The sequence below is a fragment of the Dermacentor variabilis genome, chromosome 1 (genome assembly GCF_050947875.1).
Source record: "Dermacentor variabilis isolate Ectoservices chromosome 1, ASM5094787v1, whole genome shotgun sequence".
Taxonomy (NCBI): domain Eukaryota; kingdom Metazoa; phylum Arthropoda; class Arachnida; order Ixodida; family Ixodidae; genus Dermacentor; species Dermacentor variabilis.
Window position 1 is genome coordinate 234,156,007 of NC_134568.1, and position 17,936 is coordinate 234,173,942.

The following is a 17,936-nucleotide window of genomic DNA, read 5'->3' on the forward strand; positions in this document are numbered from 1 at the left end:
GAATAGTCAGAGCAAGATTCTTTGCTTCCAACACTGCAAAAGGCACTGTTCACCTTTTATTACACGGAATGGCATGTTCATCTCGACGCAACGGCACATATGCAGGGATAAATGTTGGTGTTGGATTCCTAGCTATAGTGGACAGATTGCACGACTATATTGATATATTGGCGAGACATTGCGAGATAGCTTGGTTATTGCTGTTGTGTTAAAGCGCTAGCCGCAATCTCAATTCTCTGCAGGTGGGCGTATGAACATTTATGGACTTAGATGCATCGCAGAAAACTCTGAAGATCGACATCACATTCGAGGATTACATCGCAACATTCAATGGACTGTTCAACCTCGCTGAGATGGTGAGGAGTTTGAATGAACTCCTCGCTACGGCTTTTGAATGTACTCCGGATTTCACCGAATAGGTTTTTGTAGGAGCCGTAGGCATAGAGCTAACTGAAATAAATAAATTCGCGGTGCTGCGAACCAGGGGACCCAATTCACACGCGGTTTTTCTTTCGGAAGATCTGCTTTTCATTGCCCCCCTACCTTCACCAATATTCTGTTCGCTATAACGGTTTGCTGCCGCGTATTCTTGCGAACCGCTTCACAAATGAACGGCGCTATCAGTATGGGCCCTATATGTGCCAAATTCACAAAACTTTTGAGGAATTGTGTGTAATTGTCCCGTCACTTTCATCGGCATCATGTTTCTTTTTCTTCTTTTCTTTTTGCGATTGGCTGGCGTCTGATTTTACAGACCTTTTTACGAGGGCGAATCAGAAAGCCCTTGCCCCTATTTTTTGTTAGCTAAAAGAAGGTACATGCAGTTAATTACATATATACGTACTAATCTACGTAACTTACACCATTTTTCCACATAGTCCATACACCGGTTCAGAAATTTGTACCATGGCAGCACTAAATTTGAGATGCCCCTGTGGTAGAAATCGTCCGGCTGACTGTGGAACCACCGTAGCGCTGCTGTCTTGGCTTCATCGTTGCACGTGAATCGCTGTCCTGCCAGGAACTTCTTCAGTGAGCCGGAAACGTGGAAATCACCGGGGGCGACGTCCGGTCTGTATGGTTGGTGGTCCAGACTCTCCCAGTGAAATGACCGGAGCTTGTCGCGGTTCTGATTGCCACATGTTGTTGCTCGCACGCCGTGGGCGTGTGAAGCACAACCGCCATCTTCAACAACTGACAGCAGCGCCGTGCCGCAGAGCTACCGGCAGATAAGGCCGGGTCGGTCCAAGAAAGTTCCACCCTTGTGAATGGATATGTTGATTTCGCAGTTACAGCCGTAATTTGGCTAAAAAGTAGGGGCACGGACTTTCTGATTCACATTCGTAGTTACGTATTGCTTCGTGAACACTGAGGCCAGAATCTAATCCGCAGAGGTTCTTGTTTGTAAGGACTGTTTTTTGTTGGCCCACAACCTTGGCTATTAATAAGTTTGCTGTCATGATCGGCCGGTGTTCATGCTTACAAATCACTACAGCGTGCGATCTGCTGTGTAAATATTTCCTATAAAATCACGATAAGTGTCATTAGGGCATCTACATGTTAGATACTGCATTGCGGCGCTGACGATGGTCTTCGTTCAGTAAAATCAGTCGCAGAGAGAGATTAATAGAGCTCTTCGGCGTTCGTGCAAGTTTGCCTTATAAGAGGTCCAGCAACACCCCTGGAGTCCCGGCCACGGCGGCCGCACTTAGATTTAGGTGCGCGTTAAAAAACCCCAGGTGGTTCAAATTTCCGGAGTCCCCCACTACAGCGTGACTTATAATTAGATCGTGGTTTTGGTGCGCGAAATCCCACAATTTAATTTTTGTTCGTCAACACCCCTGTTGGCCTCTTTTTTGCACCTTGTACCGTTTGATAACCTCCTTCGCACACACAATGGTGCGACAGTGCGCGCCAGTGCGCGCACTGTCGCGCCATTGAGGATGAAGGTTACCCTTGTTCTTGAGGTAGAGGGCGGAGCACGAGCGCAGGGGCACCTGCCTAAGTAATATGGCGCCGCCTGATTGCGTGGGATATTCGTGATGTCCCGGGGAACTTGAATGGCGGCAGTGCCTGCCTCGAGTCGACGGGCTTGCAGTGACTAGAGGAGGAAAGGACAGAAGAGTGCGCGATGACGAGTGGCGTTGCCCCCTTTGATAAGCGCATCCACAGATCTAGCGGTGGTGTTTGGCCACAATGCCCATTTACAGCAAGTTGTAACGGGCGCAGCGTCCCTACAAATGAGCGTTACCGCGCAGGTGGGCGGCATCGTACTGTTCAGCATAATGTCCATGACGAGCCTGAGCACCAAAACGGAATCCTTCTTGTACGGTATTAGTTACGCGTACGCCTTCAACGGATGCACATCTTGCTCGCGGGCTTCCTCAACCACGCCTCTGCAGTGATTGTGCAGCAGCTGTTCTTCGTGAGTCGCCTCCTATAGGTATAGTGGAAGACAGTTTGGTTGAACACATACCTTAAACGAACTTCTCACTTGAACGCACTGCTGCAATATCGCCGCCGCCTGCTGTGGCGTCCTTCTTCGTCCCGTCTTCGCGCTGTTTCTTCCTTGTCACTATAAACCAACTATGCACTCGAGCACAATGTTTTGTGGCAATAAAAGGGAAGCTACGCGTAGGCAGAGCACCCGCAAGTCCACATTCTCATTCGTATTAGCCTAAGCCGCGGGGAAGAGAATATATACGCGTATTATTTACAAGAGGAAATTAAGCCAAAATGCACCAGTGAACGTTAAGTATGACTTACTTTCCTGCTTTCCTCTTCCGCGTTTGCATCGGCAAGTGCGAAGCTGTCGCCCGTGGAAGGTACACTGATGCCCCCCCCCCCCCGTCCAATCTGTTCCAGAAAGCCAAAAGCGCTGTCAAGCACTGCCAGAACACATGGCGTAGCATATTACACATGTGCACGTGCTCCTGTAGCTTTCCCTTCATTGCCAGAGATCTCGTTGTCCGCGTGTAATGAGCGCGAATCAAGGCTTCAAATCCCCCTTGCTCATTAAGAAACCACGGAAAATGCATACTACATATAGAACTTTTGGCAGTACATTGCAATGTCGCTCTATACTGTGCGCTTCATATTTGTGAGTTATGTTGCACCAAGCAGCATTTCAAATTAAGCCACTTACTTCTGAACAATTCCACTCAGTCTTTTCTTTTTTTTCGAAAAAGTTCTTCATCTCGATCAGACTTTTGTGTGTTACGAATTTATAGACCCTCCTATAACGTAAAACTATGCCAATCTGTTCCTATTTTAATCTCCTGACGTCAAATTTACGTAACCGCCGACGCAAGCATGACACAGAGCGTTTGAACAGGCCACTGAAACGCGCTGCTCGTTTATAAGAGGTCACGTTTGTTTGCTTTTAAAGCGAGTTGCATTGCCTACCTTGATAGATCTTTCTTATCTGATTGGCTGACAAGAGGCAAGGAGCATACAGAAGTGGAGAAGGTTTCGGCGGGGCCGGGATAGTTTGGTGAAAGTAGATAAGCGGATGAGCAGGGTAGCCTGGGCGTCGTCGATTGGTCCACTTCTGCTTGTTTAGATTTTGGTGGATGGTGTAAGGATTGGGGGCTCAATCCCATCGCTCGTAATCAGTTGTCAAGATTGGAGTCGGGCATGAATTAGAAGGTAGCTGGCCTATGCCGTCGTCCAACTTATCCACGCTGAGGACGTTGTTCAAGGGAAGGACTGCTTCTCATCGAGAACGAGGAATATGGGTTTATTTACAGTATCTACATAAGGACGTTGCTGTTCATCAGTCTAGCAGTCTAGCGAGAGAAAGTGCACTGAGCAGCCGCACAACAGCGGTTTATAAACACTCGGTCCTCCCTCGATCCCAAGGTGAGGGAAACGTTCGACCAGGCACCGTAGACGAGCCGCCTCTCTGCGGGAAGGCTTACACACACACACACTTCCGCGCAGGTTCACGGTCCCCACCGACGTCAGACGGACTTCGTAGAACTCGGGGCTTACGTCAGGAAAGGCGCCTTTTATTCCCCGAGCTGACCCCCGCAGCGCGGCCGCCAGTTGCCCATTGTCTTGCGTCTTGAACGGCGCGTGGGAAGGGGCCTCGAACTACGTTCCCTCGGGGACTCCCCCGCTCGCGGCAGACCGGGTAGGCGGTGTCGTGTTCCGGCACATAGCCTGCTTCGTCGAACTCATCTCGGCTCCTGCGACGGAGAGTCGAGGACGCGCGTATTGTCATCCGGACACAGTCGACTTAGTGACGCCGTGGCTAGAGGTTTGCGCTGGCGTTCCGGGAAAAGTTTGACGGCCGCTGTCGCAACTGGCTGGCAAAACTTGCACGTCAGCGGGCCGTTCTTAACAATGGTAGAAAATGGCGGCGGCTTGCAAAGGAAGGATACAAGTGCCACTAAAGCGGATCCTGAGCGTGAAAAAGTTAACAAAGCAATGGTCGTGTACGTGCCGAAAGAGCTCCACAACGTTATGCTGCCACGCAAGCATTTTTATTATACGCAAATAAATACATTCTGCCAGGGAGCTCCGAGTAGCCAGGCCCAGAGCGATCGGTGGGCAGACATCTTATATTCATTTAGGAACGGGCCAGTCTCCGGCTATTCCGAAAAAAATTAAGTGTAATTAGGCATATTAATGCATCTTTAGTGCGTACACGTCACTTTGACGTGTGAGTTTTCGCGGTTATGGGACGTCGCGTGACAGACAGGCAAACCGGGTGCAGCCCGAAATCTTTTGACCAATATAGCGGATGGTTGCGATGACGAAGAAGAAGTAGAATCGAAAATAAATATTTTTCTTTTGTTCCGTCTAATCATGCATCATCAGTGCGCACATGCCATGTCATATGGCGAGATCGTGTAACAGACAGGTGAAGCGGGGGTGGCCCGACAAAATTTGTACCAATCGCGGAGGGCTGATTGCAGAAATGGAATAGAAAAAGTTTTGAAATAGCTCTACGTTATAGTGCCCCTTATTTACCGATTTTGGCATTGTGGCTGTGGAATACTTTTTTACGGAATGAAGAGCGCGCTGGTGAGAGCAGTCGTTGTGCCGCCTTCTAGGCAGTGTTGAGCTACTTGTGCTGCACATCGCGTTGGCGCTTTATAATTAAATGTCCGCACTTTCAAAATGGCAAATTTCGCCGCGGCTGGGTTGGGCATTCTTTGTGCAGCCACAATATCAACTTGAAGAACACGTCGCTGGTTGTTCCGTGCGTTACGATGAGAGATTCTTGGCGCATAGAAGATAGCCAGAATACATTATCTGGCAGTAACTTTAAAGCTCACGGAGTGTAGGTGAACCAAAGTTTATAATAAACCAGACGACGCTAACGAACGCAATTCAACCTATATTAGTTTCATAACTGCACTTTATTAGCAGGATTTATTAAGGCGAAAGCCTTATATGGCTCATGGACCGAAAATTTGACCGTCCGGCGTTATGGCACCAAAATTCAATGGCACCAAAATTGAGTGTCGTACCCTCGACCTTTGGCGGGAGTCAAACCCACGACTGTTGGTGCTAATTAATGCACAGCTAATTAAGGTATTAAGGCTAATTAAGGTATTAAGACGCCATTGCCTTGCGCAAGCCCTGCTTAGTCTAAACAAACTCGCTCAATTTCCCGAGAGTGGTCCGTGTGGCGGCTTTGCCTCAATGTAGGTTTTGTTACGGCGGTGCACCCTCTACAGGGTGTAGTGCAATGTTAAAGGGACCCTGAAACGATTTTGACGATTTTCTACAAACGAACTGAGTCGTTAGAGTAGGTCATTCTGATCATTAATTGACACATCTAAGAGCTCCGCGTAAAGCGTGTAATTTATTATAAGGTTTTAAAAATGCACATCGCTGCCGATCGCAGCACACTGCTCGGCGGAATTTTAAGCCGCCCCTACCCATATGACCGAAATCACCCATATGACGTCAGTGGGGCGAGCTATCCGATTAGCTGACCAGGGCGCGCGATCGATAATTTTTCCAACTTTATGGTAAATAAATTATGTTCGTAATAGTTGGAATGTTAGTTAATTTGTTTTTATAAAAAGAAAGTAACATAAGGAGAATGCACAAAAACAATTTTTTCAGTACACTTAAGCACTTCCGGCACACAGCAAGTGTCGTCTGCTTGTGTTACAACGTGCTCCGTCTTTGACGAGAGCTCCGCCGTCAGTATCAGTTTGTCTTTTCGCGAGCACTATGATTCGACTTTGCTTTGTGGACTGCAAGCGTAGCGACTGGCAATATGTCAAGCTGCGACATCGTGTCCCTCTGCAAGCCAGTACACTAGCTGACTGGCTGCAGCGCATCGGACTGCCGCTATCCGATCGGCGCCAGGATTTGTGCGATTGCGGCCGTCACTTTACACCGGAAGATTACTAACGCAAGATAGTTTCGCGAGTCCGGTATTAGGGTAAACGCAAGCGCAAGGGGACAGGGCCTGGCCGTGTCGAAATATTCAGGTAGTGTGTGATTACCGGAATACCAGACACGTTCGGCGCTACGACAGAATGCTCGCAACGCACGCTGCTTCGATAGCTGTCGCTTGGGGTCGACGGCCGAGCGGCTAGCGGAGAGGTTTCTCGCGGGCGGGCTCCAAAACAACCGGAAGTGGACGATGTGACGTCGCATCGTGACGCAGAACCAGTGAAGGCGGAGCTTAGCCCCGATCGCTCGGCGAACGAGTTGAGGAGGAAAAGCATGGCTAGGGAGGAGGGTAACTTGCAATCGCTTGTAGCTCCGTTAATACGTAACGCTTCACTTAAATTGTGGTGCGAATGTTCTACTTAAGCTGTACCCTACGCGTCTACAAAATTTGTCCGAACCGTTTCAGGGACCTTTTAAGGCACTCGGACCCATGACCTTTGGTGGGAGTCGAACACACGTAATAGGTAGTAGCAACGTATTTGAATGCGAATGCTAAGTAATGTAATGAACGGCTCGTGAGCGCGCAGGCTTTCGCATTCATCGTCTTTGGCGTATGCTAAGCTTACTGTCGATATATTGCAGCATTAATATGCGTTTTCAACAAAGTCAGATGATCTAACGGTAAACGAAACCGCTATATTGGTCAGTTATAATTATATTACCACGTGCATATCGTATCATTTTTTTTTGTTAGTGACAGTTTTCCACCGGATTATTACTGCTGTAGATTTTTCGCTCGGCTCAAAACGTGCACACTGTGTTCAATTCTTTTTCAATGTTGTTCGGCCGTTCTATTTGCCGAAATAGATCTTGCCTAATCAGACTGCGTGGGCGACGGGAATATATTTGTAGAATATGTAATCGTTCGCGAGCAGGAGCGACGATACAGTGAATGTACTGTGGTGCATGCATAAATAGTAGGCGGTATTGACCCGTGCTCCGAGATTTGACGCCCGACGACTGTGCTTGCTGTTATCGTTGTGCTTTGAATATTGCTTGTCGCTCTGCGCACAAGATTGCTTAACAAGGAGTTAAATGGGCAATATCGATTGATTATGTGCCTAGGCATTCAAACTATATAGCACGCCTAGCCCCATTGTACCTTTAAAAAAAAGAACAGTTGGCATCTTCTTCTCCCCCGCTTTGCTAACGAAACCTGAATATCAGCACGCTGGATAAAGGCCCCTTTTTAAACGGTCACCTTAGCATACGTCAAAGAGGATGAAGGCGAAAGCATTTATATATATATACTTAAAGAAATAGAGCATAGTCCATTGAGACGTCTCTTTGGTCGACATTTCAGTATAATTGACGCAGAATTTGTAGGTTACCCCAATGCGCCCGGGATTAGCCCCAAAACCTTTCTTCTAAGTCGCATGCGAGTTATCGCGATAGCAATCTCCATATGTTGTAAACCCTCCTGTGCGCCCGCAAGGCGGCTTCGAAAGAATATACAGCTCCACAAATAAGAGAGGCTGCAGGAATAGCTATACACTTTAGCTGAGTTCGCCTAAAAACAAACTGTAGGGAACCGATTCGTCACTACAGGTTGCCACCACTTGCGTAAATATTTGCATCTTGTATGCTCCAGCAGTCATACTCAACTACACATTCGGCCAAAATGAAAGTTGAAAAGAAATTGACGTGACCGGCGTCCCACATTTTCAGAAGGGTTTGGGTGCGAGCTAGTTGGTACGGATCATTCATATTTCATCATCATCATCATCATCATCATCATCATCAGCCTGGTTACGCCCACTGCAGGGCAAAGGCCTCTCCCATACTTCTCCAACAACCCCGGTCATGTACTAATTGTGGCCATGCCCTGCCTGCAAACTTCTTAATCTCATCCGCCCACCTAACTTTCTGCCGCCCCCTGCTACGCGTCCCTTCCCTTGGGATCCAGTCCGTAACCCTTAATGACCATCGGTTATCTTCCCTCCTCATTACATGTCCTGCCCATGCCCATTTCTTTTTCTTGATTTCAACTAAGATGTCATTAACTCGCGTTTGTTCCCTCACCCAATCTGCTCTTTTCTTGTCCCTTAACATTACACCTATCATTTTCTTTCCATAGCTCGTTGCGTCGTCCTCAATTTGAGTAGAACCCTTTTCGTAAGCCTCCAGGTTTCTGCCCCGTAGGTGAGTACTGGTAAGACACAGCTGTTATACACTTTCCTTTTGAGGGATAGTGGCAACCTGCTGTTCATGATCTGAGAATGCCTGCCAAACGCACCCCAGCCCATTCTTATTCTTCTGATTATTTCCGTCTCATGATCCGGATCCGCCGTCACTATACCTGCCCTAAGTAGATGTATTCCCTTACGACTTCCAATGCCTCGCTGCCTATTGTAAATTGCTGTTCCCGAGACTGTTAAGCATTACTTTAGTTTTCTGCAGATTAATTTTTAGACCCACTCTTCTGCTTTGCCTCTCCAGGTCAGTGAGCATGCATTGCAATTGGTCCCCTGAGTTACTAAGCAAGGCAATATCATCAGCGAATCGCAAGTTACTAAGGTATTCTCCATTAACTTTTATCCCCAATTCTTCCCAATCCAGGTCTCTGAATACCTCCTGTAAACACGCTGTGAATAGCATTGGAGATATTGTATCTCCCTGCCTGACGCCTTTCTTTATTGGGATTTTGTTGCTTGCATTATGGAGGACTACGGTGGCTGTGGAGCCGCTATATTTATCTTTCAGTATTTTTACATACGGCTCGTCTACACCCTGATTCCGTAATGCCTCCATGACTGCTGAGGTTTCGACAGAATCAAACGCTTTCTCGTAATCAATGAAAGCTATATATAAGGGTTGGTTATATTCCGCACATTTCTCTATCACCTGATTGATAGTGTGAATATGATCTATTGTTGAGTAGCCTTCATGGAATCATGCCTGGTCCTTTGCTTGACAGAAGTCTAGGGTGTTCCTGATTCTAATTGCGGTTACCTTAGTAAATAGTTTGTAGGCAACGGACAGTAAGCTGATTGGTCTATAATTTTTCAACTCTTTGGCGTCCCCTTTCTTATGGATTAGGATTATGTTAGCGTTCTTCCAAGATTCCGGTACGCTCGAGGTCATGAGGCATTGCGTATACAGGGTGGCCAGTTTCTCTAGAACAATCTGTCCACCATCCTTCAACAAATCAGCTGTTACCTGATCCTCCCCAGCTGCCTTCCCCCTTGGCATATCTCCCAAGGCTTTCTTTACTTCTTCCGGCGTTACCTTTGGGAATTGGAATTCCTCTAGACAATTTTCTCTTCCATTATCGTCGTGGGTGCCACTGGTACTGTATAAATCTCTATATAACTCCTCAGCCACTTGAACTATCTCATCCATATTAGTAATGATATTGCCGGCTTTGTCTCTTAATGCATACATCTGATTCTTGCCAATTCCTAGTTTCTTCTTCACTGTTTTTAGGCTTCCTCCGTTCCTGAGAGCATGTTCAATTCTATCCATATTATACTTCCTTATGTCAGCTGTCTTACGCTTGTTGATTAACTTCGAAAGTTCTGCCAGTTCTATTCTAGCTGCAGGGTTAGATGCTTTCATACATTGGCGTTTCTTGATCAGATCTTTAGTCTCCTGCGATAGTTTGCTGGTATCCTGCCTAACAGAGTTACCACCGACTTCCATTGCACACTCCTTAATGATGCCCACAAGATTGTCGTTCATTGCTTCAACACTAAGGTCCTCTTCCTGAGTTAAAGCCGAATACCTGTTCTGTAGCTTGATCTGGAATTCCTCTATTTTCCCTCTTACCGCTAACTCATTCATATTTAAAACAGCGCAAATAACATGGACAAGGGAGGACACAGGACGAGCGCTGACTGCCAACAACACCTTTATTGGAGCCTGCGCAAATATATACACAATTTGCAACAGGCATAAAGAGAGTGAAAGAAGGGGAGGGGAAGGCGAGTCATCGTCGGTCAACTACTGCTGCGCATGCATCAATGACATTAAACAATTTAAAAGAAACCATAACATGGTGGACACAGGCCAAACTGCTTAACTTCTAAGGAACTTAAGTTCTTTATCACAAAGTGCAATAGAAGGGGAACTAACACAGGTGGCTCCTAACTGACACATTGAAAATGCCTCAAAGATTTCTCTGGCCATCCGATTGCTGTACCTTTTCAACACACGTGTGGGGTCAAGGAGTGGAGTACAGCCACACTTGGCACAATGAACAGCCAGATTACTGCCAGTCTTAATCTTGACACAGTGAGCATGCTCGCGCAAACGTTCATTAATACAGCGTCCTGTTTGCCCTATGTAAGTGCAGCCGCGAGTGGTGGGAATGGAATACACTACATTGGTACTGCAATGTACAGGCTTGGCGACATGTTGCTTATTGCACGGTCCAGGTGTTCTCCGGCTTTCGTTCATTTTTTTTGCACATCCTTCCCAACTTGTTAGGCACAGTGAACGCGACCTTTATACCAGCCCGGCCTGCGGCTTTCTTGATGCGATGGGACGCACCATGTATATACGGTATCGCAACAGTCTTGGTTAAGACATCACCCGCTTCGCGCTGTTTCTTGGGGGAACGAGCCTCTTGCAATAAAACTTCCGCCAAGGATGGCAGCAGTTGTGCAGGATAGCCACTTGTTTTAAGCCGCTGGACTTGATTGGAGAGGCTGCTGGACATCGAGTGGTGGGAAGAGCGAACGACCGCATTTCTAAGGGCCCCTAGGGCGATGGAGCGCTTCACCACTTTAGAATGGTTGGATGTGTAGGGGAGAAGGTGTTTTTTTTCCCCTAAAGTTCCTAAAGGAGTCAAGCATCAATAGAGCACAGGCATTCTCGGTAGACATCAATGACCTATATTATTCCTTACCTCAAGATGACCTCTTCGCCGTCGTGCAGGAAGGCATAGAAATGATAGGTGAACTCCGGTTCCAGAATGCGGTTGGCACCAGCGTCGCCAATTTCCTGGACCTGCTGCAGGTTTACCTAAGATCTACCGTCATCCAGCATAATGAAGAGTTCTATGTGCAAAAGAACGGGATTTGCATAGGCTCTCGTATTGCGTCCATAATGAGTGATCTATTGTTGGCGCACTATGATAGACTCCTCTAGGAGCAACTCAGCACAATTCCTGTTAAAAGAAGGTGTTTCGCTACGTCGACGATTTTCTGGTGATCCTATCTGCCCACCCTAATGAAGCCACAACCCTGGTCGACCAAGTGCTTGAAAAATTCAAGTGCATCTATCGAGGTTTGACGGTCACAAGAGAACTGCCGGAAAAAGGCCAAATCCGCTTCCTAGACCTTGCACTACACCTCCAGGAAGGGCACACGTGTCGGATGTATGCCCCGCGTTCCAAAAAACACCTTCTCCCCTACAAATCCAACCATTCTAAAGTGGTGAAGCGCTCCATCGCCCTAGGGGCCCTTAGAAATGCGGTCGTTCGCTCTTCCCACCACTCGATGTCCAGCAGCCTCTCCAATCAAGTCCAGCGGCTTAAAACAAGTGGCTATCCTGCACAACTGCTGCCATCCTTGGCGGAAGTTTTATTGCAAGAGGCTCGTTCCCCCAAGAAACAGCGCGAAGCGGGTGATGTCTTAACCAAGACTGTTGCGATACCGTATATACATGGTGCGTCCCATCGCATCAAGAAAGCCGCAGGCCGGGCTGGTATAAAGGTCGCGTTCACTGTGCCTAACAAGTTGGGAAGGATGTGCAAAAAAAAATAAACGAAAGCCGGAGAACACCTGGACCGTGCAATAAGCAACATGTCGCCAAGCCTGTACATTGCAGTACCAATGTAGTGTATTCCATTCCCACCACTCGCGGCTGCACTTACATAGGGCAAACAGGACGCTGTATTAATGAACGTTTGCGCGAGCATGCTCACTGTGTCAAGATTAAGACTGGCAGTAATCTGGCTGTTCATTGTGCCAAGTGTGGCTGTACTCCACTCCTTGACCCCACACGTGTGTTGAAAAGGTACAGCAATCGGATGGCCAGAGAAATCTTTGAGGCATTTTCAATGTGTCAGTTAGGAGCCACCTGTGTTAGTTCCCCTTCTATTGCACTTTGTGATAAAGAACTTAAGTTCCTTAGAAGTTAAGCAGTTTGGCCTGTGTCCACCATGTTATGGTTTCTTTTAAATTGTTTAATGTCATTGATGCATGCGCAGCAGTAGTTGACCGACGATGACTCGCCTTCCCCTCCCCTTCTTTCACTCTCTTTATGCCTGTTGCAAATTGTGTATATATTTGCGCAGGCTCCAATAAAGGTGTTGTTGGCAGTCAGCGCTCGTCCTGTGTCCTCCCTTGTCCATGTTATTTTCGCTGTTTTAAATATGAATGTCCCGCATTTCGCACTGTTCAGAACTGCTGAGGTGCAAGTTTTGCCAGCCAGTTGTGACAGCGGCGTCAACTTTTCCTGGAACGCCACCGCAACCCTCTAGCCACACGGCGTCACTAAGCCTACTGTGTCCGTAGGACAATGCGCCACGTCCGCCACTCTGCGTCGCGAGATTGCCGAGATGAGTTTGACGAACCAGGCTTTGTGACGGAACCCGCCACCGCCGACCCGGTCTGCTGTGAACAAGGGAGTGCCCGAGGGAACGTAGTTGGAGGCCCCTTCCCACGCGCCTTTCAAGACGCAAGACAATGGACAACCGGCGGCCGCGCGGCGGGGGTCAGCTCGGGGAGTAAGATGTGCCTTTCCCGACGTAAGCCCCGAGTTCTGCGAAGATCGTCTGACGTCGGTGGGGACCGTGAACCTGCGCGGAAGTGTGTGTGTGTGTGTAAGCCTTCGTGCAGAGAGGCGGCTCGTCTACGGTGCCTGGTCGAACGTTTCCCTCACCTTGGGATCGAGGGTGGACCGAGTGTTTATAAACCGCTGTTGTGCGGCTGCTCAGGTATTTTCTCTCGCAGTCATGCTAGACTGATGAACTGCAACGTCCTTATGTAGATACTCTACATAAACCCATATTCCTCGTTATCGATGAGAAGCAGTCCTTCCCTTCAACAACGGCCTCAGCGTGGAAAAGTTGGACGATGGCATGGGCCAGCTACCATCTAATTCATGCCCGACTCCAATTTTGACAACTGGTTACGAACGGTGGGATTGACCTGTCAATCCTCACAGCACACATACATGGTTTTCCACTCCGACCTCACTTCGATCATCCTCAGTGAATTTGAAACGTATCCGCCGTATCATAAGAACGCCCAAATCAATCCCTTTAAGTAATATACTATACCACAGCAAAGTCACAGAGCGTGATCTATCTAAGCAATTAAGTAAAGGGCCTTTTATTACTTACAGTGTGGGTCACGAGAATAAGCATTATTATGTCTACGACCCTAGTTACCATTATGTCTACGACCCTCGCGATAGTTTGGGCGAGTCGGTGGTATTAAGATATGTACCACCAGAGATGAAAACGGTCGTGAGGCACGAGGACCGTTTGCATGCAAAATTTACGCACTCTACTGTACCCCTTGGTATAGACGTGAGGTTCTCTTACCCGTGTTTGCGGCTCTGTCATTCTTGATGGCTCTAGTTTTTAAGACGGAGCACTGCTCTTGTTTATAGTGAATACAGACCGGACAAACTCTCATCTTGAAGCTGCCATTTGAGTTAGCTTAATTTTAACCTAGGTGCTTAAGCTATAATACCCACAACGCGCTTTTATTTTAGTTCTTTTGCTTTAAGGAAAGGAAAGAAGTATCTAGCTTTTTTTTTTTTTTTCTCAGTACTCTATACAGTTTGGTGAACATTTTTTGGCGGAGACGAAACACTGTGACGAAGGAGGGCTATAGTGGCCGGTTTAGACGCCAAACGAAATTCCTCAGTGTTACACAATCTTTTTGCAAAACCACATCACGAAGCGAAATCGGCGTCCTGATACTCTCTCATCTTGTACGCAGCAGTACGTCAGCCACCAGTGCATCGGAACATTATCGTACGTTAGTGGTGCCATGCTGCTCACCTCGCAAGCAGAGAAGCTAAGCGCGCCCGGGGTAAGTCGACATACATGATCACAGCCGTGCTCCGTTCAGATTCAGGCTGACTCCCGATGTAACGAGAAGCATACGCAGGCGAGAGACAGGTCAGACGAAAGAGCAGTAAATTCAGTCTCGGTTAAAATGACATGATGATCGTATGGCACTATAGCAGAGCATAGCCTACAGTTCCATCTCCATTATCGCTGCGGAAGTACTGTATTGGACGTCGGCACTGCGAGACTAACATATCCGCTGATAAGGCACGAGAAGAAAAAGAAGCGCCAGTGAAACAAAAACGAAATCCTGAGGAATACTTGTTTCAGTTAAACATCGTGATCCTACAAAATGCTGATGGAGTGGAGCAGAAGGCAGCAAAATACTTTTCAATGGAGCTTGTATAGGCAGCCGAGAAAAGGTCATTCTGGCCGGGCCACGGCAGCGCAGACTTGAGGCTCGAGATTGCTCGAGCGGAAAAAAAGGCACGACCGAGAGACATGGGAACCGTGGGAATTATGCTCGAGCCGGGTGCGGAACGTCTGCGTCCGAGAGGATAGCCATCCTGTAGCGGTGTTACAAGTGCAACGAAAGACACCGCCTAATGATATAGAATTTGCAAAGCCATGTAAAGTTTACTAATGTTCACCCGCGGTTATAAGTCTGCAGCTAGCGCCTGTCTTTCATTCCGTCCTTTTCTTTCTTTCTTTCTTTTAAACTTATGTCAGGGCCCTGCTTATGCACTGTCCGTAGTAAACTTTTGATCGCGTTCCCCGGGTGTCAGCTTCCGCTTAGGAATGACAAAAAAAAAAAGGTGGGGGGGGGGGGCGCTTCGGATGTGCATTAATTAAGGGTCAGAGGAGGTGACGTGCACAGAGTACGAGTCCTGTGACGGGCTGTAGTAAAGTTGTAACCTTAAAAACAGTCAGCTCAGAGCGTGCTAAAGACGCGCATGTGTCGCCGCAGCAGGTATCGAAAGCGTAATGACGCGCTTATTTGCTTGTCTTGGTATATGATTGAGTAAGTCATTGCTGGTTCGGGAGATGTGAGATTTTTCTGGAGATTGACTGATGCAAATTATCTGTTTGAGCGCGCACAGCGCGCAATATAAATATTCAGCAAAACGGAACGAAGCCGTTTTCCGAGTTTTGCTTTCTTGGGACAGGCCATTTTCATTACAATGCATTTATCCCTATAGGAGTGCACGATGCCTGTTTGACATAGTTAAACACAGTGTGTGTTACACTTCGTGGCCCACTGATAAAGTCGATTTCCCTGCTGCTCGTGATCCAATGGTGACGCAGGGACATCGACGAAACGAAACGATAGTGCCGGTTTAGAAAGGAACATTCGAAACTGATTTCGCGCTTCATGCAGGTACGCTCGTCATATAGTAGGAGTAATTCTTCTTTTAATTCGTTTGCAGATTATTTCGATGCTGATTGGATCATGTCACTTTTTCCACCTCACTCACCTTTTCTTCAAGCTCTACGGCTAGCAGCCGCTGCTGTCTCCAGCTCGAGTTCAATTGTAATTAAACCCGCAGTACTCTTCCGTAACGTCTGCTTCCTTGCGCCTGTTTGCTTTTTTTTTCTCGCGCATTATTTTAAACGAAGCGAACGCCCACACACGCAAGGGTGTGTCTTCACCCTGAGCATGCTGTGGCGTTGTGCGATCAGAGGTAACGCGCTATAATAGAGTTTTCAATGCATTTTTTTTTCTTTTATAAGCGCACTATTAACAAAGAGTATCGCATTGTTGCGAGAAACGCGAGTGCTTTTTTCAACGACCCAGGCGCATCATGCCTGCCGCAGCAGAAACTCGGAGCCGCAAAGCAATCGTCACTCGTCAAGCGACGCCCTTAACTCTGCGGTGTTACGATTTGCACGTTTCCGCGTCCGTTTATAAAAACAAAAACGCACTCTGCGCAATCGAGCTGTCACGTATGCTAACGCTCGCTAAAAGTATTGACGCGATAAACTTTTCCTGCAGTTTACTAAGCGTCGGCTGAGGTAATACTCGGAACGCGATTCCGTTTATTTTTGAAAATCGCGCAGTAGCGAACATTTGATCTAGTTTCTATATAACTGGTTTGCTATTAACACATTTCCAACTTGCACAGTTTTGTAGGATTACTCGTGCCTATAGCTTAGCTCGTCCAGTACTACTTCTACGTGCGTGGCAATACATTTTTGACCCCAGCATGGATGTTCTCGGTTTGCTTTCCTTTGAAGCTTCCACTTTGAGGCAGAGCCAGCGGAACGTTTGTGATGCTATGAAATAATTCACTCTTGATTGGCACCGTCAGCCTTCCTAAAAGAGTAAAATTATTTTGTTTTTATTTTCCACATTTTCCGATTCGCCCCGACATGAGATCTCACATCACCGTTCAATAACACGTATTTCCCCAGTATGGTAGGTCTTTTTTTTTCTGACTTCTTTAACGCATTTTGTGCAAACAGCCCCATTCTTGGCCGATTCTCCATGGTGGGTATGTTCCACTTGTATGGAAACAACGACAACAACAATAATAACAACATTGACGACGACGACAAGATTCGACTTGCGCCCTCCCCTTTATGCCTTATATATAGTGGTGTTGGTGCAGTTCATCGATCTTGCGCTGTCACCATTTACCGTCTTTACAGAAAAGCATTTAACAAGTGTAATTTAGCCGAGTCGGCCTGAATTCCTTGTATACTCTTTCTCCTTGGAGCTTCTATCTTGGTCTGTCGTTGAGAAGCGTCTGTTTGTCTCAGCGTGTTTCTCTTGCTAGTCATTAATTCATTTCGCGCCGCGTGACTCTTGGCCCGAATGTGGAACGTAGCCGTAGTGGGTACGCGGCATAGTCGAGAAACCGTCATCACCCCTGCCACGATAAAGGAGAGGATTTCGCATTTCCCACTGAAAGGTACGCCGATTCAGCGCTGAAGCAAATCCGCGAGTTATTGGGACGGTCGAGTTCCGAGCCGAAGTTGGCCGTTCACGCGTTATGAGGCGCACCGCGCTGAAACTGCGGCTGTTTGGTGAGGTTCGCGGTCTCGGCCGCGGGCGGCTGATGTACGAACGGCGAGCCCGTTCGCTTGGCTCTCGTCCCGCCTTCAGGCACAAGCTTTTAACCTGTCACTTAACTCTGCCTGGATGCGGAACGTTGCGCGCCTGTCATGACGTCGCGAATCGGTGCGAAAGCCGCATTTTGCGTTTCTTGTGATAAAAGTGAAGCACCTCGCAAGAACCTTCTCCGCGTGTGCATCGTTGCAGCACAACCTATCGTGTATTTCTACGGCAATTTTAAATGGTACTTAAAGATGGCCGTTCCGAAATAAAACACGGTTCATCGAAGACATGCCGTCAGCGGTATTGTATAGAGTATTGCAAATGACACGTGGAAATGTGTGTTGAATATGTACGTTGCAATTGCATATTCCTATGTATATATGTGTATGCTATGTGTATAATTTATGTGTGGTATATATGTCTATGTATATACATATATTTTTCTCTCATTTTCTTTTTTCTACAATGTACGCTCAATATGCCCAC

The 17,936-nt window shown here is 47.4% G+C and overlaps 1 protein-coding gene across 1 annotated transcript in view; it reads left to right on the forward strand.

Moving 5' to 3' along the window:
- Window positions 1-246: 246 nt before the first annotated feature.
- The window catches only part of LOC142573094 (uncharacterized), a 42,107-nt gene continuing 24,417 nt past the window's right edge, over window positions 247-17,936 (forward strand). The window contains exon 1 of the mRNA XM_075682610.1: window positions 247-356. The gene's annotated coding sequence lies outside the window, so the exon portion shown is untranslated. The remainder of the gene's footprint in view (window positions 357-17,936) is intronic.